General features: G+C 39.1%; 1 protein-coding gene and 1 long non-coding RNA gene across 10 annotated transcripts in view; one reads left to right on the plus strand and one right to left on the minus strand.

Moving 5' to 3' along the window:
- Window positions 1-26,376, plus strand: part of LOC309664984 — a 152,702-nt gene that overhangs the window by 112,308 nt on the left and 14,018 nt on the right. For all 4 annotated transcript variants that reach the window (XR_014266115.1, XR_014266116.1, XR_014266117.1 and 1 more), the window contains exon 2: window positions 17,905-17,959. This is a non-coding gene — a long non-coding RNA (uncharacterized lncRNA). The remainder of the gene's footprint in view (window positions 1-17,904; window positions 17,960-26,376) is intronic.
- The window catches only part of PIP5K1B (phosphatidylinositol-4-phosphate 5-kinase type 1 beta), a 330,783-nt gene that overhangs the window by 853 nt on the left and 303,554 nt on the right, over window positions 1-26,376 (minus strand). The gene's annotated exons all lie outside the window — the stretch shown is intronic.

Raw genomic sequence — 26,376 nt, forward strand, 5'->3', positions numbered from 1 at the left:
TGACTCGTGCCCGGAAAACATGCAGGTAGAAATGGGAGGGCATTAGGCCTGGAATTGATTCTTTTGCAATGATGAGCATCTGCTTCCCTGGACCTGCAACATGTAAATTACACCAAGATTTATCAAGCGCTTACCACATCACAGCTTAGTGCTAGGGACTTTGAAGGAAACAGCGCTGGCTAAGACACACTCCTGCCCTCCAAGTGCACAGGGTTTTGGGGATGTGCTGTGGTATATCAGGCCTGAAGCCAATCAGAGCAACTTGAACATGGTCTGGAACTCAGGAATGCTCTGTGCATTTTTACACACTATCCCTGTGGCTGGGGAGCAAAAAATATGTCCAGCAAATATTGGACCTAAAATGGTAGCCACTTAAGGTCAGAGGCAGCTAATTCAATCCCTGACAGCTGTACCAAGATATATACGGGGAAGCGGTACCATGGTCAGTCAGACACAATGGCTTAAATCTATTGATTCTAATTATTACAGCTACAGGACATTATGCAAGTTACTTAACCATCTTTGCACCTTATTTATCTGTTAAATGGGAGTAATAAACCCTACTTTATAAGTGATAAACTTTTCTATGAGGAAATAGTATCTGTACAAATAGACACACATACATGATATACACAAATTCTATACATATCATTTAGTGCCTGGCAATATTAGTGTCTCCAAAATCGTAGTTAGGTTGCAGTTGGGATCACAGAGATTGTGTGGCCCAACACATTCATTTGGAGGCTGAAAAAACTTGAGTAAAAAGTTTGAAATGACTGAAAATTATTAGGAAAGAAACTATATCACAGAGGATTCTGTTTAAAAGTATTACATCTCATAATTTGAGCCTATTGTGAGTTGTAACTTTTATAGTTAAGACTGCTTCCTCTCATTAATCTAAAACATGTTCACACTGTTACTTTCTATCCTGTTCTATTGATCTATATTTCTGTTTTTGTGCCAGTACCATATTGTTGTGATGACTACAGCTTTGTAGTATAGTCTGAAGTCAGGGAGCCTGATTCCTCCAGCTCCATTTTTCTTTCTCAAGATTGCTTTGGCTATTCGAGGTCTCTTGTGTCTCCATACAAATTTTAAGATTTTTTTGTTCTAGTTCTGTGAAAAATGCCATTGGTAATTTGAGAGGGATTGCATTGAATCTGTAGATTGCCTTGGTATTACAGTCATTTTGACAATATTGATTTTTCCAATCCAAAAACATGATATATCTTTCCAGCTGTTTGTGTCATCTTCAATTTCTTTCATCAGCATCTTACAGTTTTCAGAGTACAGGTCTTTTGCCTCCTTAGGTAGGTTTATTCCTAAGTATTTTATTCTTTTTGATGCTAAGATAAATGGGATTGTTTCCTTAATTTCTCTTTCTGATCTTTCATTACTAGTGTATAGAAATGCAACAGATTTCTGTGTATTAATTTTGTATCCTGCCACTTTACCGAATTCATTGATGAGCTCTAGTAGTTTTCTGGTAGCATCTTTAGGATTATCTATGTACACTATTCTGTCATCTGCAAACAGTGACAGTTTTACTTTTCCAATTTGTATTCCTTTTATTTCTTTTTCTTCTCTGATTGCTGTGGCTAGCACTTCCAAAACTATGTTGAATAAAAGGGGCAAGAGTGGACATCCTTGTCTTGTTCCTGATCTTAGAGGAAATGCTTTCAGCTTTTCACCACTGAGTATGATGTTAGCTGTGGGTTTATCATCTATGGCTTGTCTTATGTTGAGGTAGGTTCCCTTTATGCACACTTTCTGGAGAGTTTTTAATCAGAAATGGGTACTGAATTTTGTCAAAAGCTTTTCCTGCATCTATTTAGATGACCATATGATTTTTATTGTTCAATTTGTTAATGTGGTGTATCACATTGATTGATTTGCATATATTGAAGAATCCTTGCATCCCTGGGATAAATCCCACTCGATCATGGTGTATGATCCTTTTAATGTATTGTTGGATTCGGTTTGCTAGTATTTTGTTGAGGATTTTTGCGTCTATGTTCATCAGTGATATTGGCCTGTAATTTTCTTTTTTTGTTGTTGTTGTTGTATCTTTGACTGGTTTTGGTGTCAGGGTGATGTTGGCCTGAGCTTGGGAGTGTTCCTTCCTCTGCAATTTTTTGGAATAGTTTCAGAAGGATAGGTGTTAAGTCTTCTCTAAATGTTTGATAGAATTTACCTATGAAGCCAGCTGGTTCTGGACTTTTGTTCGTTGGAAGTTTTAAAATCATGGTTTCAATCTCATTACTTGTGATTGGTCTGTTCATAGTTTCTATTTCTTCCTGGTTCAGTCTTGGAAGATTGTACCTTTCTAAGAATTTGTCCATTTCTTCTAGGTTGTCTATTTTATTAGCATATGGTTGCTTGTAGTAGTCTGTTATCGTTTGTGTTTCTGTGGTGTCATTTGTAACTTCTTTTTCACTTCTAATTTTATTGATTTGAGTCTGCTACCTTTTTTTTCTTGATGAGTCTGGCTAAAGGTTTATCAACTTTGTTTATCTTTTCAAAGAACCAGCTTTTAGTTTCATTGATCTTTGCTATTGTTTTCTTCATTTCTATTTCATTTATTTCTGCTCTGATCTTTATGATGTCTTTCCTTCTACTGCCTTTTGGTTTTGTTTGTTCCTCTTTCTCTAGTTGCTTTATGTGTAAGAATAGGTTGTTTGTGATTTTTCTTGTTTCCTGAGGTAAGATTGTATTGCTATAGACTTCCCTCTTAGAACTGCTTTTGCTGCGTCCCTTAGGTTTTGGATTGTCATGCTTTCATTTTCATTTGTCTCTAGGTATTTTTCGATTTACCTCAGTGATCCATTGGTTGTTTAGTAGCATATTGTTTAGGCTCCATGTGGTTGTGTTTTTTAGTTTTTTTCTTGTAGTTGATTTCTAATCTCATAGTGTTGTGGTCAGAAAAGATCCTTGATACAGCTTCAATTTTCTTATATTTACTGAGACTTGCTTTGTGGCCCACCATATGATTTATCCTGGAGAACGTTCCATGTGCACTTGAGAAGAATGTGTATTCTGCTGCTTTTGGATGGAATGTTCTATAAATATTGGTTAAGTCCCTCTGATCTAATGTGTCATATAAGGCCTGTGTTTCCTTATTGATTTTCTGTCTGGGTGATCTGTCCATTGATGAAAGTGGGGTGTTAAAGTCCCCCACTATTATTGTGTTACTGTTGATTTCTCCTTTTATGGCTGTTAGTATTTGCCTTATATATTGAGGTGCTTCTATGTTGGGTGCATATATATTTACAATAGTTATATCTTCTTGGATTGATCCTTGATCATTATGTAGTGTCCTTCTTTGTCTCTTGTAATAGTCTTTATTTTAAAGTCTCTTTTGTCTGATATGAGTATTGCTACTCTAGGTTTCTTTTGATTTCCATGTGCATGGAATACCTTTTTCCATCCCCCCACTTTCAGTCTATATGTGTCCCTAGATCTGAGGTGGGTCTCTTGTAGACAGCATATATATGGATCTTGTTTTTGTATCCATTCAGCCAGTCTATGTCTTTTGGTTGGACCATTTAATCCATTTACTTTTAAGGTAATTATCAGTATGTATGTTCTTACTGCCATCTTGTTAACTGTTTTGGATTTGTTTTTGTAGGTCTTTTTCTTCCCTTCCTCTTTTGTTCTCCTCTCTTGTAATTTGATGTCTAACTTTAGTGCTGTGTTTGGATTCCATTTTCTTTTTTGTGTATCTATTGTTGATTTTCGGTTTGTGGTTACCATGAGGTTTTGATATAGCAGTCTATACACACACACAAGACTGTTTTCAGTTGCTGGTCTCTTATTTTCAAATGCATTTCCAATATCCTACACTTGTACCCTTCTCTTCTCATGATTGCTGATTTTTATATAATATTTGTGTGTGGATGATTTCCTACCTTTACCATATGATTGCCTTTACTGGTGAGCTTTCTCATTTATAATTTTCTTGTTTCTAGTCATGGCCTTTTCTTTTCCATCTAGAGAAGTTCCTTTAGCATTTGTTGTAAAGCTGGTTTGGTGGTGCTGAATTCTCTTAGCTTTTGCTTGTAAAGCTTTTGATTTCTCTGTCAAATCTGAACAAGAGCCTTGGTGGGTAGAGTATTCCTGGTTGAAGGTTTTTCCCTTTCATCACTCTAAATATATCATGCCATTCCCTTCTGGCCTGCAGAGTTTCTGCTGAAAAACCAGCTGATAACCTTATGGGGATTCCCTCATATATTATTTGTTGCTTTTACCTTGTTGGTTTTAATATTTTCTCATTGTCTTTTTGTCAGTTTGATTAATATGTGTCTTGGCATGTTCCTCCTTGGGTTTATCCTATATGGGACTCTTTGTGCTTCCTGGACTTGGGTGGCTGTTTCCTTTCTCATGTTAGGGAAGTTGTTGGCTATTATCTCTTCAAATATTTTTTCAGGCCCTCTTTCTCTCTCTTGCATTATAGGCGTCCCAGAAGGAGAAATGTTGGTGCATTTAATGTTGTCCCAGAGGCCTCTGAGACTGTCCTCATTTCTTTTCATTCTTTTTTCTTTGTTCCGTTCTGAAGCAGTGATTTTCACCATTCTATCTTCCAGCTCACTTATTCATTCTTCTGCCTCATTTATTCTGCTATTGATTCCTTCTAGTGTATTTTTTCATTTCAGTTATTGTATTTTTCATCTGTTTTGTTCTTTAAACTTCTAGCTCTTTATTAAACATTTCTTGTATCCTCTCGGTCTGTGCCTCCAATCTTTTTCTGAGATCTTGAATAATTTTTTACTATCATTACTCTGAATTCTTTTTCAGGTAGATTGCCTATCTCCACTTCACTTAGTTTTTCTTCTGGGGTTTTATCTTGTTCCTTCGTCTGGCACATATTTCTCTGCTGTCTCATTTTGTCTAACTTTCTGTGTTTGTGGTCTCTGTTCCTCAGGCTGCAGGACTGGCTGTATCAATTTACATTCCCACCAACAGTGCAAGAGGGTTCCTTTTTCTCCACACCCTCTCCAGCATTTACTGTTTGTAGATTTTTTGATGATGGCCATTCTGACTGGTGTGAGGTGATACCTCATTGTAGTTTTGATTTGCATTTCTCTAATGATTAGTGATGGTGAGCATTCTTTCATGTGTTTGTTGGCAATAAGTATATCTTCTTTGGAGAAATGTCTATTTAGGTCTTCTGCCCATGTTTGGATTGGGTTGTTTGTTTCTTTGATATGGAGCTGCATGAGCTGCTTGTAAATTTTGGAGATTAATCCTTTGTCAGTTGCTTCATTGGCAAATTTTTTCTCCCATTCTGAGGGTTGTCTTTTGGTCTTGTATATGGTTTCCTTTGCTGTGCAAAAGCTTTTAAGTTTCATTATGTCCCAGTTGTTTATTTTTGTTTTTATTTCCATTTCTCTAGGAGCTGGGTCAAAAAGGATCTTGCTGTGATTTATGTCATAGAGTGTTCTGCCTATGTTTTCCTCTAAGAGTTTTATAGTGTCTGGCCTTATATTTAGGTCTTTAATCCATTCTGAGTTTATTTTTGTGTATGGTGTTAGGGAGTGTTCTAATTTCATTGTTTTACATGTAGGTGTCCAGTTTTCCCAGCACCTATTGAAAAGGCTGTCTTTTCTCCATTGTATATTCTTGCCTCCTTTATCAAAAATAAGGTGACCATATGTGCCTGGGTTTATCTTGGGGCTTTCTATCCTGTTCCATTGATCTATATTTCTGTTTTTGTGCCAGTACCATACTGTCTTGATTACTGTAGCTTTGTAGTATAGTCTGAAGTCTGGGAGCCTGATTCCTCCAGCTCCATTTTTCTTTCTCAAGATTGCTTTGGCTATGCGGGGTCTTTTGTGTTTCCATACAAATTGTGAAATTTTTTTGTTCTAGTTCTGTGAAAAATGCCTGTGGTAGTTTGTTAGGGATTGCATTGAATCTGTAGATTGCTTTGGGTAGTAGAGTCATTTTAACAATGTTGATTCTTCCAATCCAAGACCATGGTATATCTCTCCATCTGTTGGTATCATCTTTAATTTCTTTCATCAGTGTCTTATAGTTTTCTGCATACAGGTCTTTTGTCTTCTTAGGTAGGTTTATTCCTAGGTATTTTATTCATTTTGTTGCAATGGTCAGTGGGAGTGTTTCCTTAATTTCTCTTTCAGATTTTTCATCATTAGTGTATAGGAATGCAAGAGATTTCTGTGCATTAATTTTGTATCCTGCTACTTTACCAAATTCATTGGTTAGCTCTAGTAGTTTTCTGGTGGCATCTTTAGGATTCTCTATGTATATTATCATGTCATCTGCAAACAGTGACAGCTTTACTTCTTCTTTTCTGATTTGGATTCCTTTTATTTCTTTTTCTTCTCTGATCGCTGTGGCTAAAACTTCCAAAACTATGTTGAATAATAGTGGTGAGAGTGGACAACCTTGTCTTGTTCCTGATCTTAGAGGAAATGGTTTCAGTTTTTTACCACTGAGAATGATGTTGGCTGTGGGTTTTTCATATATGGCCTTTATTATGTTGAGGTAAGTTCCCTCTATGCCTAATAACTGCTGTGTTTAAAAAGAACATTGCCCCTGAGGGTCAGGAGCTCATGGAACAAGGATACCCCAGGGACTATTTAGTGTGGTCATCTTAGCCAGTCTGACTGCACGCAATCATACATCCACACAGATGCCAGTGTTTCTTCCTAAGCATGTGATGCTTTGAGAATGCATGATATATTTTAAATTCTGAGACCTGAAGGTAAAGGTGTGATAACAGTTGGCATGAAAGGAGTAGAGGTTTTAGGTATGTCTGTGGCCTTAATCCTTAGCATTGTTTATCCACATATGTGTGTAAGTGTGTGGGTGTGTGAGAGGCTCGTATTTTTATTTCCACTTAAACTGAAGTACTTAATTCTGTGATTGAAACTACACAGTAATGCACACATGTGGTCAAAGACTGCGAAGGCTTTTCAATAAAATTATTTAAAACACAGACACAGAGAAATAAGGGAACATAGCAAAGCAAAAGCAGTTTGTTTGCTAACCACAAAGCCCTTTGGGAGGGTGGATTGCAGTTTTTGGGAGCCAGATTGCCCCAGGGGACCTCCAAAGTATAGATCACTTCAAGATGGGCTAAGTTGGAGGGTCTAAGTCGACTTTCTAGAGCCATGTGCAGAGGGCATCAAAGACGAGAAGTTTCTCTTCCAAGGTCTCATTTCTAGGCTCATTTCCAACCCTCCCTTTTTTTCAACCTTTTCCCTGAAAGATACACACACATATATACCCTCAACCTACTGTTTAAAAGACATATTTAGCCAATAGAATTTCATAAGATCTGGAATGTGCTGTGAGGGGATTTAAGGGCAGAGCTGAAACAAAGCAGAACTTCAGGACAGTCAGACTGGCTAAGATGACCACACTAAAGAGTCCCTGGGGTATCCTTGTTCCATGAGCTCCTGACCCTCAGGGGCAATGTTCTTTTTAAACTACAACTGCCTCAGAGTTCAGCTCCAGGGTCCCACAGAAGCAGGATCTTTTCCTGTCTGGTGTCCAAGGGCAGCCTCATTTTTTTTTTTTTTTTTCTCACACACACACACTGTATTTTATTTTTACAAGAGATAAATAGACTGACACCAAGCATTGTACATGGATGACTACAACAAAAGCAAGAATGATTGCAATTACCAAACATGAAACACACTCATACTATGTCATAATACTGACATTCAGTCCAGTAATCCTCCACTGTAACAGCTCCTTTACTTTGCAGTGAAAATTGATTTGTATATTCTTTGCCTCTGAGTCCTTGTGGGATTTTTTTTTTTTTTAATTCAGACAGAAAGTCACAAAAATTATACTCATCCTCATCAGTTCACTCAGTCCCATGTAATTAATTGTTTTTTTTATCTTGATCTTTTGTTAGCACTTTTATGAGTTCATCAGTTTTTCATCAGAGTTCTGAAAATGCTTATTCATTCAGTTCAGCAGTACAGTCAGTTACCAGAAACCTGTACTTGTCAGAGTCTTTTCCATGAATTTCTTGAAGATGAAACCCTTTTATAGGAACATATTTGCAAAATCATCAGAGTACACCCAGAACTGTCTGTAAATGACAAAAGACTTAAAAATGACCACGGTAAAAGATTTGATGAAAGTTCATAATAATGCAGTTGACAAGAAAATTAGTTATTTCTGAGATATACATTTTAAAGTAATAACTAGGATTATGACTTATAACATTATACCAGAACATATAAGATTTTTAGAAATTTCATGTAATGTCTGAAACATTTATATTAACATATTTCCATACATATTTCCATACAAATACAAATATAAGATTTTTAGAAATTTCATGTAATATCTGAAACATTTATATTAACATATTTCCATACAAATAACCCAATGAAAGTTTAGTATTAGTTGTTTTGTTTGCTTTTTTATACTGCAGGTTCTTATTAGGCATCAATTTTATACACATCAGTGTATACATGTCAATCCCAATCGCCCAATTCAGCACACCACCATCCCCACCTCACCACAGTTTTCCCCCCTTGGTGTCCATATGTCCATTCTCTACATCTGTGTCTCAACTTCTGCCCTGCAAACTGGCTCATCTGTACCATTTTTCTAGGTTCCACATACATGCATTAATATACGATATTTGTTTTTCTCTTTCTGACTTACTTCACTCTGTATGACAGTCTCTAGATCCATCCACGTCTCAACAAATGACTCAATTTCGTTCCTTTTTATGGCTGAGTAATATTCCATTGTATATATGTACCACCTCTTCTTTATCCATTCGTCTGTTGATGGGCATTTAGGTTGCTTCCATGACCTGGCTATTGTAAATAGTGCTGCAATGAACATTCGGGTGCATGTGTCTTTTTGAATTACGGTTTTCTCTGGGTATATGCCCAGTAGTGGGATTGCTGGGTCATATGGTAATTCTATTTTTAGTTTTTTAAGGAACCTCCATATTGTTCTCCATAGTGGCTGTATCAATTTACATTCCCACCAACAGTGCAAGAGGGTTCCCTTTTCTCCACACCCTCTCCAGCATTTGTTGTTTGTAGATTTTCTGATGATGCCCATTCTAACAGGAGTGAGGTGATACCTCATTGTAGTTTTGATTTGCATTTCTCTAATAATTAGTGATGTTGAGCATCTTTTCATGTGCCTCGTGGCCGTCTGTATGTCTTCTTTGGAGAAATGTCTATTTAGGTCTTCTGCCCATTTTTGGATTGGGGTGTTTGTTTCTTTGATATTGAGCTGAATGAGCTGTTTATATATTTTGGAGATTAATCCTTTGTCCGTTGATTCATTTGCAAATATTTTCTCCCATTCTGAGGGTTGTCTTTTCGTCTTGTTTATGGTTTCCTTTGCTGTGCAAAAGCTTTGAAGTTTCATTAGGTCCCACTTGTTTATTTTTGTTTTTATTTCCATTACTCTAGGAGGTGGATCAAAAAAGATCTTGCTGTGATTTATGTCAAAGAGTGTTCTTCCTATGTTTTCCTCTAAGACTTTTATAGTGTCCAGTCTTATATTTAGGTCTCTAATCCATTTTGAGTTTATTTTTGTGTATGGTGTTAGGGAGTATTCTAATTTCATTCTTTTACATGTAGCTGTCCAGTTTTCCCAGCACCACTTATTGAAGAGACTGTCTTTTCTCCATTGTATATCTTTGCCTCCTTTGTCATAGATTAGTTGACCATAGGTGCGTGGGTTAATCCCTGGGCTTTCTATCTTGTTCCATTGATCTATGTTTCTGTTTTTGTGCCAGTACCATATTGTCTTGATTACTGTAGCTTTGTAGTATAGTCTGAAGTCAGGGAGTCTGATTCCTCCAGCTCCATTTTTTTGCCTCAAGACTGCTTTGGCTATTCGGGGTCTTTTGTGTCTCCATACAAATTTTAAGATGATTTGTTCTAGCTCTGTAAAAAATGCCATTGGTAATTTGATAGGGATTGCATTGAATCTGTAGATTGCTTTGGGTAGTATACTCATTTTCACAATGTTGATTCTTCCAATCCAAGAACATGGTATATCTCTCCATCTGTTGGTATCATCTTTAATTTCTTTCATCAGTGTCTTATAGTTTTCTGCATACAGGTCTTTTGTCTCCCTAGGTAGGTTTATTCCTAGGTATTTTATTCTTTTTGTTGCAATGGTAAATGGGAGTGTTTCCATAATTTCTCTTTCAGATTTTTCATCATTAGTGTATAGGAATGCAAGAGATTTCTGTGCATTAATTTTGTATCCTGCAACTTTACCATATTCATTAATTAGCTCTAGCAGTTTTCTGGTGGCAGTTTTAGGATTCTCTATGTATAGTATCATGTCATCCGCAAACAGTGACAGTTTTACTTCCTCTTTTCCAATTTGTATTCCTTTTATTTCTTTTTCTTCTCTGATTGCCGTGGCTAGGACTTCCAGAACTATGTTGAATAATAGTGGTGAGAGTGGACATCCTTGTCTCGTTCCTGATCTTAGAGGAAATGCTTTCAGTTTTTCACCATTGAGAATGATGTTTGCTGTGGGTTTGTCATATATGGCCTTTATTATGTTGAGGTAGGTTCCCTCTATGCCCACTTTCTGGAGAGTTTTTATCATAAATGGGTGTTGAATTTTGTCAAAAGCTTTTTCTGCATCTATTGAGATGATCATATGGTTTTTATTCTTCAATTTGTTAATATGGTGTATCACATTGATTGATTTGCGTATATTGAAGAATCCTTGCATCCCTGGGATAAATCCCACTTGATCGTGGTGTATGATCCTTTTAATGTGTTGTTGGATTCTGTTTGCTAGTATTTTGTTGAGGATTTTTGCATCTATATTCATCAGTGATATTGGTCTGTAATTTTCTTTTTTTGTAGTGTCTTTGTCTGGTTTTGGTATCAGGGTGATGGTGGCCTCATAGAATGAGTTTGGGAGTGTTCCTTCCTCTGCAATTTTTTGGAAGAGTTTGAGAAGGATGGGTGTTAGCTCTTCTCTAAATGTTTGATAGAATTCACCTGTGAAGCCATCTGGTCCTGGACTTTTGTTTGTTGGAAGATTTTTAATCACAGTTTCAATTTCATTACTTGTGATTGGTCTGTTCATATTTTCTGTTTCTTCCTGATTCAGTCTTGGAAGGTTATACCTTTCTAAGAATTTGTCCATTTCTTCCAGGTTGTCCATTTTATTGGCATAAAGTTGCTTATAGTAGTCTCTTAGGATGTTTTGTATTTCTGCGGTGTCTGTTGTAACTTCTCCTTTTTCACTTCTGATTTTATTGATTTGAGTCCTCTCCCTCTTTTTCTTGATGAGTCTGGCTAATGGCTTATCAATTTTGTTTATCTTCTCAAAGAACCAACTTTTAGTTTTATTGATCTTTGCTATCGTTTCCTTCATTTCTTTTTCATTTATTTCTTCTCTGATCTTTATGATTTCTTTCCTTCTGCTAACTTTGGGTTTTGTTTGTTCTTCTTTCTCTAGTTTCTTTAGGTGTAAGGTTAGATTGTTTACTTGAGATTTTTCTTGTTTCTTTAGGTAGGCTTGTATAGCTATAAACTTCCCTCTTAGAACCGCTTTTGCTGCATCCCATAGGTTTTGGGTCGTCGTGTTTTCATTGTCATTTGTCTCTAGGTATTTTTTGATTTCCTCTTTGATTTCTTCAGTGATCTCTTGGTTATTTAGTAACGTATTGTTTAGCCTCCATGTGTTTGTCTTTTTTACGTTTTTTTTCCCTGTAATTCATTTCTAATCTCATAGTGTTGTGGTCAGAAAAGATGCTTGGTATGATTTCAATTTTCTTAAATTTACTGAGGCTTGATTTGTGACCCAAGATGTGATCTATCCTGGAGAATGTTCCGTGCGCACTTGAGAAGAACGTGTAATCTGCTGTTTTTGGATGGAATGTCCTATATATATCAATTAAATCTATCTGGTCTATTGTGTCATTTAAAGCTTCTGTTTCCTTATTTATTTTCATTTTGGATGATCTGTCCATTGGTGTAAGTGAAGTGTTAAAGTCCCCCACTATTATTGTGTTACTGTCGATTTCCTCTTTTATAGCTGTTAGCAGTTGCCTTATGTATTGAGGTGCTCCTATGTTGGGTGCATATATATTTATAATTGTTATATCTTCTTCTTGGATTGATCCCTGGATCATTATGTAGTGTCCTTCCTTGTCTCTTGTAACATTCTTTATTTTAAAGTCTATTTTATCTGATATGAGTATTGCTACTCCAGCTTTCTTTTGATTTCCATTTGCATGGAATATCTTTTTCCATCCCCTCACTTTCAGTCTGTATGTGTCCCTAGGTCTAAAGTGGGTCTCTTGTAGACAGCATATATATGGGTCTTGTTTTTGTATCCATTCAGCCAGTCTATGTCTTTTGGTTGGGGCATTTAATCCATTCACGTTTAAGGTAATTATCGATATGTATGTTCCTATGACCATTTTCTTAATTGTTTTGGGTTTGTTTTTGTAGGTCCTTTTCTTCTCTTGTGTTTCCCACTTAGAGAAGTTCCTTTAGCATTTGTTGTAGAGCTGGTTTGGTGGTGCTGAATTCTCGTAGCTTTTGCTTGTCTGTAAAGCTTTTGATTTCTCCATCAAATCTAAATGTGATCCTTGCCGGGTAGAGTAATCTTGGTTGTAGGTTCTTCCCTTTCATCACATTAAGTATATCATGCCACTCCCTTCTGGCTTGCAGAGATTCTGCTGAGAAATCAGCTGTTAACCTTATGGGAGTTCCCTTGTATGTTATTTGTCGTTTTTCCCTTGCTGCTTTCAATAATTTTTCTTTGTCTTTAATTTTTGCCACTTTGATTACTATGTGTCTCGGCGTGTTTCTCCTTGGGTTTATTCTGTATGGGACTCTCTGCGCTTCCTGGACTTGGGTGGCTATTTCCTTTCCCATGTTAGGGAAGTTTTCGACTATAATCTCTTCAAATATTTTCTCGGGTCCTTTCTCTCTCTCTTCTCCTTCTGAGACCCCTATAATGTGAATGTTGTTGCGTTTAATGTTGTCCCAGAGGTCTCTTAGGCTGTCTTCATTTCTTTTCATTCTTTTTTCTTTAGTCTGTTCCGCAGCAGTGAATTCCACCATTCTGTCTTCCAGGTCACTTATCCGTTCTTCTGCCTCAGTTATTCTGCTATTGATTCCTTCTAGTGTAGTTTTCACTTCAGTTATTGTATTGGTCATCTCTGTTTGTTTGTTCTTTAATTCTTCTAGGTCTTTGTTAATCATTTCTTGCATCTTCTCAATCTTTGCCTCCATTCTTATTCCGAGGTCCTGGATCATCTTCACTATCATTATTCTGAATTCTTTTTCTGGAAGGTTGCCTATCTCCACTTCATTTAGTTGTTTTTCTGGGGTTTTTTCTTGTTCCTTCATCTGGTACATAGCCCTCTGCCTTTTCATCTTGTCTATCTTTCTGTAACTGTGGTTTTTGGTCCACAGGCTGCAGGATTGTAGTTTTTCTTGCTTCTGTTGTCTGCCCTCTGGTGGTTGAGGCTATCTAAGAGGCTTGATGGGAGGCTCTGGTGGTGGGTAGAGCTGACTGTTGCTGTGGCGGTCAGAGCTCAGTAAAACCTTAATCCACTTGACTGTTGATGGGTGGGGCTGGGTTCCCTCCCTGTTGCTGTGGCGTCAGAGCTCAGTAAAACCTTAATCCACTTGACTGTTGATGGGTGGGGCTGGGTTCCCTCCCTGTTGGTTGTTTTGCCTGAGGCAACCCAACACTGGAGCCTACCCGTGCTCTTTGGTGGGGTTAATGGCAGACTCTGGGAGGGCTCACGCCAAGGAGAACTTCCCAGAACCTCGGCTGCCAGTGTCCTTATCCCCACGGTGAAACAGAGCCACCACTTGCCTCTGCAGGAGGCCCCCCAACACCAGCAGGTAGGTCTGGTTCAGTCTCCCCCAGGGTCACTGCTCCTTCCCCTGGGTCCCGATGCACACATTACTTTGTGTGTGCCCTCCAAGAGTGGGGTCTCTGTTTCCCCCAGTCCTGTCAAAGTCCTGCAATCAATTCCCACTAGGCTTCAAAGTCTGATTCTCTAGGAATTCCTCTTCCCGTAGCCGGACCCCCAGGTTGGGAAGCCTGACTTGGGGCTCAGAACCTTCACTCCAGTGGGTGGACTTCTGTGGTATAAGTGTTCGCCAGTCTGTGAGTCAACCACCCAGCAGTTATGGGATTTGATTTTACTCTGATTGCGCCCCTCCTACCGTCTCACTGTGGCTTCTCCTCTGTCCTTGGACGTGGGGTATCCTCCTTGGTGAAGTCCAGGGTCTTCCTGTCAATGATTGTCCAGCAGCCAGTTTTGATTCTGGTGCTCTCGCAAGAGGGAGTGAGAGCACGTCCTTCTACTCCGCCATCTTGGTTAATCTCAGGGCAGCCTCATTTTGATTTCAAGTTGAAATTCTTTGCCAAAATACCCTTGAGGAAAATATTGATTTCTCTCCAGGCTATCGTAGGTGGCAAGTCCCTTATTTCCTTTTCCTATACTGAGCCCGTTTTCCCTAGCCCCACTGTTTTCCTTTCCAGTTCATATTGTTCTTTTGGCCAACGTTCTATCTGTTGCCATGAGAGCACACCAGCTCATCCTGCCTCACTCCCCTCATTTTCGTCTAAACTCACAGCATCACCACAAACACACGTAAAGGCTTCACAACGCCCCACCCTAATCATCCCCTTGGGTCTGGAGTCCCCTCCATCTCTGGGCTCACCGGAGATGATTCTTCTCTGGAAATTTTTTTTTTTTTAACATAAGGCTCTATATTTACTTTTTATCACATTCATATCTACCTCATATTGGGGGTACTTCACAAGGCACAATCACTTGGAAATAGATTGGAATAGGGGATTTCTCTTTGTACAACAGTTGCTGGTGTCCAAAAGCTCACCATTTTTTTTAAGGAGGTGAACAAATACATACACTAGTGCTACAGAAATCAGGACACAGTCTATATATGGAGTCCAATCACACCGCTATAGGGTTTTATAGCTGGAAGGAAGCTTAGGTCTAAATTTCCTACCTTTGCACTTAAAAAAATATTTAGATTCTGATCAGTGGTGAAATTATTCTTTCCCAAGAACCAGAGACTACAGGGCCTTAATTAAGAAGCTTTGAGGCAGAAGGTGGGACTTGGAACAACCTTGAAGGGTATGTACAATTTGGATGAAAACTACCAAGTTGTGCCTATCTGGTAGAATGTTTGTTGAATTCTGAGGTGTTGACAGCACATGGAGTACCAGGCCTCCTGCCAACCTTCAAATGCCCTATCAAAGCGTTCCACACCAACCAGCAGATAGATTACTGATAAGAGGAGAACAGACCCAAGAAAAAACTGGCACTGATTTCAGATGCCTCGTGGGATGTATTTAGGATTATGGCCTCTCATTTCAAAACTGTTTGTTTGTTAGTGCAGCAGCAGTATTTTAATACAGTTCCCTGCCTGATTAATTTGTTTTCCAAAGACCTAAGAGAAGCCGGAGGAAATCAGTGATTTATGTGGGCTGACAATTCTACAGTGGACTTTCCCGCATGAGAGTGACTTCTGCTAATTGTAAATCCAAATGGTTACCTTATTATCTAATATATCATGTAGCCCTGGGGCTGCAACCGAATTCACTCTGGATAGTGTAGGGAGAGGAATATGGTACTGGTTTCATTCGAAAAGGAGCACTGCCTTGGGATGAGGCCACTGGCTTCTCTCTCCCTGTGTAGAAGGAAAGGGTGAGATGCCAGAGGCCCCCAGCCACAGCCTAGAGTATAGGAACCAGAAGCTGCACCCCTATCAAGACGCCCCTCTCAGTACTTTTCTTGGTACCATTTTTCTTTACAAAAACACACAGTAGCCGGCATGGATTGAATTGTGCCTCCCCCCCCCGCCCCTGACACCCCGCATTCATATGTTGAAGCTCTAACCCCTAGTACTTCAGAATGTGATCTTATTTGGAGATACAGTCTTTACAGAAGTAAGGAAGTTAAAATAAGGTCCTTAGGGTCGGCTCTGATTCCATATGACTGGTATGCTTATAAAAAGGGGAAATTTGGACACAGAGACAGACACACAGAAGGAAGACACAGGGAGAAGATGGCCATCAACAAGCCAAGGAGGGAAGCCAGAAACAGATCCTTCCCTTGCAGCCCTCAGAAGGAATCAACCCTGCCAACACCTTGATCTTGGACTTCTAGCTTCCAGAACTGTGAGACAATACACTTCTGTTATTTATGCCACCCAGTTTGTGATATTTTGTAATGGCAGCCCTAGGAAACAAATACAGTAGCCATTACTGGGATTTAGAAAGTTTTTAAAAAAAAATAAGGATCCATATTTGAATTTTTTTGTACTTAATCCTATCCTCCACTGGGGGCTACCGCCAAAGCTACAGTTACCTGGGGGTGGAGTGGCTGTAAGGGGAAACCTGTCAAAGATCGAAAGTGAAGAAAAGGTTTTTTTCACTCCATATTTTTTGATACTTCGTTAAAGTTGCTGCCTAAGCAGTAGAAAGAAGCATTTTCTGTGTTGAATCCCCAAACTGCCATAGGGCCTTTTCAAAGAGGCTCAAGTGGAACTGGTCTTAAAGGATGAGAAGGGCACGATGGGATCCTAAGGAAGATTAGCACCTTCATTTCTGTGCCTGATTGTAATTGCAGCCTCTAGTTCAGCTTGCAAGGTTGAGGGAGCTGCCTTTGCCGTTTGAAGGATGTGCCCCTGCCAAACGTGCGTGCACAGCAGTGGGAGGCTACCGTAAAGTACACGGAGTGGAGACAGCCCTCTGAGCCTCACACTGGCACATAACAGCGTTCAATTCAAGGACCTCAATAGCTCCTTATCCTGGTTGGTCAGAGGCGCCTTCCTACCACTAGGTGGCAGTAGGGTCTGCTGCAGAAACGCAGTCCCAAGCCCAGTTCATAAACTTGAACGTGATTAAAGGTTCACCTTAGAATCAAGTTCATTTTTCCTCTGATGTAAAGCAAAGCTAACTGGCCAGCCATCTTAGGAGGGCTCCTAGGGAAGTGATACAGGTTTCCCTTACATCTAGCACGGAAGAATTACAGGATGCTCAGAGTACCCTGTCGACAAGCTGACTGGGTCTCAGCCCTGTATGCGTGGGGGGGCTTTTAAAAATACCATTGCCCTGGTCCACCCTCAGGGATTTTATTTCTAATACACAATATGTCCCCAACAGGTGACTGTATCTGTTAATACATTCGTTTACCTGACACCTTTTTGCGAGGAATCCACAATCATTTGGAAACATCTACCCAACTTCACAGTGACGAAGCCAGGGAGACGGGAAGTGAATGAAAAAACGGGGCCAAGCGTGGTAAAGAGCGTGTGTGCCCTTTCACATGTCCTCGGTAAGGCGGTGTAGTTGAATCGTGTCCCCTGAAAATTCACGTACACCTGGAACCTTTGAAATGTGATCTTATTCAGAAATATGGTCTTTGCAGATGTAATTAGTTAAGGTGAGTTCATCCTGGATTACGGTGGGCCCTAAATCCAGTGACTGGTGTTCTCACAAGAAGAGAGGACAGAGTCCCAGGGAGGTAGTGTGAACTGGGGCAGGGATTAGAGTGTAGCAAGTCAAACAATGCTGAGGGCCACGTGGACCGCCAGAGGTTGGAAGAAGCAAGGAAGGATCCTCTCCTAGAGCCTTCAGAGGTACCAGGGCCCCGCCAACACCTTGACCTCAGATTTCTGGCCTCCAGACTGGGAGACAAATTTCTGTTGTTTAAGCCTCCCAGCCTGGGGTACTTTGTCACGGCAGCCCTAGGAGCACAGGCAAAGACAAACCAAAGGGAAGCCAGGCCCTCATCTCCACTCCCTAGTCATCCTCATACCATCCATCACACTTGCGGAGGCCTTATGTTTTACTAAGTGGACAGTACTTAATGCATCCTCCCTTCTACCCAATTTTCCCATTCCTCCTCAGGTCCCAGGAGAGCGAATGGCATGAAGGAGGACAGCCCGGCTCACAAGGGCCACAGGTGTGACTTAAACTTGCTTTCCCTAAAATTCTCATTTGTTCCTAATCTGGTTCCTTTTGAATTTGTTTTTTGTTTTCTGAAGGCTCAGGAGCCTAGTCAACACTGGCTTCCTACGACAATGGAGAAGATGCAAATCAAAATCAGAAACAAAAGCAGCAGGGAGAGTGTGGAGGGAGTGGGGAAGGAGAGAGAGGCTGGTGTTAGGAGGTAAAGAAAGAAGAATAATGGTGCCACCCAAGGAGGGCCTGGATGAATAGAATCAGGCAAGCGCAAGAGCAGAACCGGCCTTGAGAAAGGTGGAAATCACCTGGCCTGTGAGGCCAGGATTCACTGTAAAGCTAAACAGAAAAAAATCTACCAGAGCCCTGTATGCTGTCATTTAATTGTTAACTGTGGGCCTAATATAACTGAAAAGCCAGTATACGTTTATAACTCCAATTCCCTAAGCTAATCCTTAAACAGCAGTTTAACACTGTTAAAAAAAAAAAAAAAATCCTACAGTGACCTCCTAATCCGGCCCAGCGGGTTGCCTCATTAATTTGAAGCTGGCGTCGCTGTTGTTTCAGGACAGGAATCCCTCTAGGTGCCATGGGATGCAGGCAGTTGGATCCATTCTTTCAGCTTTTACACGTGTCTTAGAAATATTATTTGGTCAGTGACTTAAGAGGGTCAAGCCTTCCTGGAGATAAAAAAGGGCCCTATTTTGTTCTTTCTGAAATCTCTTCATTTCTCAACGATGTGGTCATATGGTGAAAGAAAATGGCATTCTGGTGAAATGCCTTACAAGCCCAAGGCAGCCTTTGCTGCTTCTCTTCCTGTTTTGGTCTCACTAAAATCTGCCAAAAAGTCGAGCAGCATCTTTGGTTGGTGGGGACGGTAGCTCTCTGCTGAGAAGTGATAGAATTGCCACTGTTTCAAATAAACATCTTTTGCAGCAGCCAATGCTGGCTCATGCAAGGAGTGATTCAAGAGACCCTATACTTCACATACAAGTCATTAACGTCAATGCCGGCAGAGTCAAGTCCAGAAAGGCAGTTTCTCTTGCCAAAAAGTTCCACTGAATTTCCTAGGACCCCCGTGACCTAATTTAAAGTGTTTGTTTTTCTTCTTTTTCTCAGGCTTTTTTCATATATAATAGTCTGATATAAGCTGTTAATTCACAATCATTTTCACTTCTCTGCCACCCTTCATCCCATGATGAAAGAGTATTGTTAACCACCCTAAAGACACATTAAATAACCAACCAAGCTGTCCAACAGCTGCACATCAGAGCACTAATCTCCAATACTGGCACGGCTAAAAAAATGGCTCAACTGTTTCTTTGCCCACAGCTATTTTTGTACTTCAGCCACCTTGCAGAAACACACATCTGGATGAAAGGACATATTATTGAGAGGCTGTTAATATGGAAAGGGTAAAAAGAAAAGGGCATAACGTCAGGACTAAATAACAGAAGCGAGAAAATTGTTGTTTTGTGGCAGCCCTCTTTCAAACTTCTATATTATTTTAAAAAGCAATTCCATTATCTCCCACTTACCCATCCATTCTCAGCTAGTCATAAAAAAAAAGGACACCCTCACCCATGACATTTTTCAGCTGCATTGCCTTTGTTGGTTGTTCCTCTTTCCATTAACACCAAATTGCATTCTACATCAGGTAAAGGAGCCGCCTGAGGAACTGAAATAATAAGCTGTCGTAATCAGTGCCTTAGAATAGCGGACTATTCAAAAAGTGGAATCTGGCCCTATTATGAAGATGGCATGATTGCCCATTTAAGATCAAGAGCCTGCTTATCTCTGTTGTATTCTTTTAAATACCCTAATCTGTGTCATCAACTCAAAACTCAATGGAAACACCTCCTTGGTCATTGGATAAAATCATCTTCAAAAACATGATGATTTGAATATTTGAAAATGAATCAGATAGCCTGAAACTACAGCGTGAAGGTGAATGGCCTTTTCCAAGCAATAACTAGGAACATGGAACCTGAACCAAACGCTTCAATAAGGGTGCTGGAACAATTAGCAGCCTTTTAAGGTAAGCTATCCTTTTAATTTCATGTCAAATTATCAGAAAAAGCAGGATAGCTGGCCTAATTTACATGCACATAATGTACATAATGTGGGTGGATCTTTAAAAAGGAAATTTCATATGTTATCTGGTGTGCATAAATCATTTGAGTTTAAATCATATTTTAAAGTGATATAAACAGTATCGTCCATTAGTATGCAAACAGTAGCACTAGGGGATTAGTTCCAATTACCAATTCTTAAAGAAGAAGAAACATTACAAGAGACATCTATGTTTGGTTATAACACCCAATATAATGTCACCACAGAAGCCTTCAACTGCCCTTTCAGTAAGGATGGCTACGATTAAGAGGATTCTAATCAGGTCAAGAGGAAGGAGAGACAAAGGTGTAGGCAAGATTGGTTTTCCCTTCTGATGCCTTTCTTTGCCATCCACTCTTTCACAGTGTGGAGGCAAATGAAAACATTGAAGGGAAGGCAATGAGCTGTATCCTTTAAGATTGGAAGAGCATGCTAAATGAAAATCTCCAGCATGAAAACACACCCTGGAATTACAAGTTAATGGTGCAGAACTTTCTAGATGCATTGCCACAAAAATTAAGTTTAAATACTGTGACGGTTGATGGTAGAATATGTGATGAAACAGTGAAATTTGAAGAAACCGCTATAGCTCTTCTGGGAAAAACCTTATTTCTACAACTCCTTGTAATTTAGAATAAGTCATGGCCAGTCAGACCTAGAAGGGGTCTTAAGAGGTGACTTAATGATCCATTTCATAGATGAGAAAACTGAGGACCAAAAAGGTTGATTAATTCAAGGTCAGTGATTAATGAGAGGCAGAGATAAGCATAGTATCCTGGTGCCTATTTCTAATTAATTCTTGTCTTATTTGATTCTGCAAGAGTTGAAGGGACTAAGTTAAAGTACTAGAACAATGGTGTGGGGGACCATTTCTGGGGATCCATGAGGTCAAACTATTTTCCTATTAATACTAAGATGTTATTGGCCCTTTCATTCTCATTCCCTCTCACGGGTGCCCAGTTGAATACAGTCGTGTGCCAGATCATGCCAGACCAATGTAGGTAGAAGCAGATATGAGAATCCAGCTTCTTCAGACAATAGGGACTCCAAAAAGTAAAATAATGCCACTCTTCTCACTAAGCTTATTTTTGTCCTGGAAAAGTTATTTTCATAAAAACTTATTTAACATTTTAATACTTATTATTTTAAATGAATGAATATTTAAAAATTTTCTCATTTTAAAAATATAAAATATTGATAGATATAACCCACATACACAAAAGCTATTTGGGATCCTCAATTTTTAGAATGTTAAAGGGATTCAGAGACTAAAAGCTTTAAGAACTGTGGCACTAAAACTGGAAAAAATAGAAAGGAAACCAAGATGAAAGTGGAATTTTATAAAAACTACTCTCACTCCTTGTTTGGATCCATCTCTCACCTTCATGTGGAGCATGATTCCAAGGAGACGGACACATCCATCAGTAACAGCTACAGTGATACGGTGCTTCATGGTTAACACTACAGTGATAGGGGGTGTAGGTAGGAGCTGGATTTGAATTTTGGCTCTGCCATTTACTAGCTCTGAGAGCTGATCAGTTAAGCCTCAGGTTCCTTATCTGCATGAATGGAGACAAATATAACACATACCTTCATGAAAGAGCTAGTGTAAGAAGAGCACTGGGATAGTGCCTGCATATGCTAAGTACTCATACTGGCCATTATAATTATTGTTCAAAATCCTATGCTACAAAAAGGCAACCTACTGAATGGGAGAAGATATTTGCAAATGATATGTCTGATAATGGGTCAATATCCAAAAATATATAAAGAACTCATATAACTCAACATTATATATATATATAAACAACCTGATTAAAAAACAGGCAGAGGACCTGAATAAACATTTTTCCAAAGAAGACATACAGATGGCCAACAGGCACATGAAAAGATGCTCAACATCACTAAAATGCAAATCAAAACCACAATGAGATATCACCTCACACCTGTCAGAATGGCTATTATCAAAAAGACAACAAATAATGAGTGCTACGAGGATGTGGAGAAAAGGGAACCCTAGTACACTGTTGGTGGAAATGTAAATTGGTACAGCCACTATGGAAAACAAACAGTATGGAGATTCCTCAAAAAATTAAAAATAGAATTACATTATGATTCAGCAATTCCACTCCTGGGTATATATCCAGAAAAAAATGAAGACACTAATTCAAAAAGATATACACACCCCTATGTTCATTACAGCATCATTTTCAATAGCCAAGTTATGGAAGCAACCTAAATGCCCATCAATAGATGAATGGATAAAGAAGATGTGACACACACACACACACACACACACACACACACACAAAATGGAATATTACTCAGCCATAAAAAAGAATGAGGATTTTGCAATTTTCAACAACATGGACTGACCTGGAGGGTATTATGCTTATTGACATAAATCAGACAGAGAAAGACAAATACTATATGTTTTCACTTGTATGTGGAATCGGAAAAAATAAGGGAATGAATAAAACAAAACAAAAACAGACTCATAAATACAGAGAACAAATTGTTGGTTCCAGAGGGGAGAGGGGTGGCGGGAGGGGCAAGATAGGTGAAGGGAATTTAGAGGTACACACTACTAGATATAAAATACACAAGTTACAAGGATGTATGTAATGTACAACACAGAGAATATAGCCAATATTTATAACTATCAATATATATGGAGTATAATCTATAAAAGTATCAAATTACCTGAAGCTAAAATAATATATTGTAAGTCAACTATACTTCAATAAAAAAACAAAATCCCGTGCTCTTCCAACAACACCCAACTGTTCCCTTATACCATTCTTAAACTTTCATATTCTGTATTGAAATTTTTAAAAAATCAATGTTTATTAACCCAAATTTGTCTCTGTGTCCTTTTTCCTCTATGTTTTTCTTGCCATATCACCTTGATATCTGATCTTGGGCAGCTTGTTTATCTCCTCTGGGTCTAATATGCATATGCAAAGGCAGCATAATTCCTTTTTTCTTTGATGCATGAACTATTTTTTACATCTCTTTTTTTAAAATTTATTTTTTATAGAGCAGGTTCTTATTTATACATACCTATTTTATACATATTAGTGTATATACGTCAATCCCAATCTCCAAATTCATCCCACCCCCCACCCCCCCTGCCACTTTCCCCCCTTGGTGTCCATACGTTTGTTCTCTACATCTGTGTCTCTATTTGTGCCTTGCAAGCCAGTTCATCTGTACCATTTTTCTAGATGCCACATATATGTGTTAATAAATGATATTTGTTTTTCTGACTTACTTCACTCTGTATGACAGTCTCTAGGTCCATCTATGTCTCTACAAATGACCAATTTCATTCCTTCTTATGGCTGAGTAATAGTCCATTGTATATATGTACCACAACTTCTTTATCCATTTGTCTGTCAATGGGCATTTAGGTTGCTTCCATGACCTGGCTATTGTAAATAGTGCTGCACTGAACACTGGGGTGCACGTGTCTTTTTGAATTATGGTTTTCTCTGGGTATATGCCCAGTAGTGGGATTGCTGGGTCATATGGTAATTCTATTTTTAGTTTTTTAAGGAACCTCCATACTGTTCTCCTTAGTGGTTGTATCAATTTACATTCCCACCGACAGTGCAAGAGGGTTGCCTTTTCTCCACAACCTCTCCAGCATCTGTTGTTTGTAGATTTCCTTATGATGCCCATTCTGACCAGTGTGAGGTGATACCTCATTGTAGTTTTGATTTGCATGTCTCTAATAATTAGTGATGTTGAGCAGCTTTGCATGTGCCTCTTGGCCATGTGTAAATCTTCTTTGGAGAAATGTCTATTTAGGTCTTCTGCCCGATTTTTAATTGGGTTGTTTGTTTTTTTAATATTGAGCTGCATGAGCTGTTTATATATTTTGGAGAGTAATCCTTTGTCCATTGATTCGTTTGCAAATATTTTCTCCCATTCTGAGGGTTGTCTTTTCATCTTGTTTATAGTTTCCTTTGCTGTGCAAAAGCTTTTAAGTTTCATTAGGCCCCATTTGTTTCTTTTTGTTTTTATTTTCATTACTCTAGGAGGTGGGTCAAAAAAGATCTAAGGCAGCATAATTCCTAATCCAGGTAGCATAGCTCAGCAATTAAGAGTGTGGCTCTGAGCATCTCCACTGGTTTGAATCCCAGCTTTTATTGCTTACTGGCTGCAAAATTGGGGGACAATAGCATAATCTCCATGTGCCTTGATTTGCTTATCTGTAAAATGGAGATAGTAACCACGTCTGCCCCTGCATAGGGCTGTTGTGAAGATTAAATGAGTTACTATATGTAAAGTATTTAGGACAGTGCTAGGCATATAGAAAATGCTCTAAGAAAAGGGACCCCTCCTACACCATTGGTGGGAATGTAAATTGAGACAGCCACTATGGAGAACAGTATGGAGGTTCCTTAAAAAACTAAAAATAGAGTTGCCATAAGATCCAGCAATCCCACTCCTGGGCATATATCTGGACAAAACTCTAATTCAAAAAGATACACGCACCTCTATGTCCATAGCAACACTATTCACAATAGCCAAGACACAGAAACAACCTAAGCGTCCATTGACAGAGGAATGGATAAAGAAGATGTGGTATATATATACAATGGAATATCACTCAGCCATAAAAAAGAATGAAATAATGCCATTTGCAGCAACATGGATGGACCTAGAGATAATCATACTGAGCAAAGTAAGTCAGACAAAGACAAATACCATGTGATATCACTCATATGTGGAACCTAAAATATGACACAAATGAACTTATCTACCAAACAGAAACAGACTCAGACATAGAAAACAGACTTGTGGTTGCCAAGGGGGAAGGGGGGTGGGGTAGGCATGGGTTGGGAGCTTGGGATTAGCAGATGCAAACTATTATATAGAGAATGTATAACCAACAAGGTCCTACTGTATAGCACAGAGAACTATATTCAATATCCTATGATAAACCATAATGGTAAAGAATATAAAAAAGAATCTATATATGTATAACTGAATCACTTTTCTGTACAGCAGAAATTAACACAATATTGTAAATCAACTATACGTCAGTAAAATAAAGAAAATGCTCCAAAATATTTCACAGCTTATTGTTGTTAGCTATAAGATAAGATGAAACTAGATCAGTTTTTCTCCAAGCTTGGTGAGAAAAGTTTCTACTGTCTTGTTACCCTCCTACAGCCCGACTTCCCTCTCCTTTCCTGTCCTCCAATGCTTCTGAATCACAACAAACGCTGTGCTAGGAAGACTGGTCAGCTGACCACACCAGCCAGCTAACCACCACCACTATCTCTTTCAGTTCTAAAGGCCCATGATATTTCTAATTGGTCCTCAAATGCTCTCAATACAAGCAACAATTAAATGCTGCGGCTTTTCCCTATGGCTTCTGAGGAAGCATTTTGCTTTTCTTTTCAATTTCAAATAAAGACATTTAAAAACCCAATAAAGTTAGTTAGACACTAATAAAACCAAATAAATAGCAACAGTCTTAGAAATAAAACTGGTAGTACCAAGGAGGAACAATCAAAACAATGAATAAGATAACTTTTCTACCAAAGGAATAAGGGGTAAAAGATAAGGAACTGGCGGCGGCAATGCCATTTAACTACCTTGTGATTCTACATTCCACTCAGGAGTATCACAGGCCCCCGGCTGGTGCAAATCTAGTTTTTGTAAAGATACACGCAAGTGGCATGAACCCTCAGCTCAGGAAGATGAGATTTCACCTGGTCTTTCAGCTTGCCTGATTTCTACTTCCGGATGAAAAATTTTAAAATACTGTATATTTTTTCCTAGTTAGTTCCCTATCTTCTTGCTTGTGGAGGGGAGCCAACTCTTCTGCAAGGATTTTGCAGTATAACTTACTTTTTTTAAAAAGTGAAGGCAGCGTGGGGAGGAGTATTGTTCAGTGCAAGCAGATTGTGTGCCACAACTGGGATATTTAGGGTATTAAAAAAAAAAAAATCCTCTCACAATGGTTGGCGGGAGGAGGTTGCTCTTTAGTACAGGGGGTCAAGGAAAGCTCATCCGAGAAAGAGACGTTTGGGCTGAGACCTGGAGGGAGGGGGGGAAGCAAGCATGGGACAGCCGAGAAAAAGTGTCCAGATGGAAGCAGTCAGGTCCTGAGGCAGACATGTGCTTGGTCTGTGGGAGGAATGCCCAGGAGGCCAGTGTGACCGGAACAGCGTTTGCAAGGAGGACAGAGTAAGGCCGGAGGTTAGAGAGGCGGGGGAGACCAGACAGGCATAGGGCCTTAAGGACTTTGGATGTCGCTCTGGGAGAGAGGTGGGAAGACGCTGGAAG

This window comes from Balaenoptera physalus, assembly GCF_965194825.1.
Source record: "Balaenoptera physalus genome assembly, chromosome: 7".
NCBI lineage: Eukaryota > Metazoa > Chordata > Mammalia > Artiodactyla > Balaenopteridae > Balaenoptera > Balaenoptera physalus.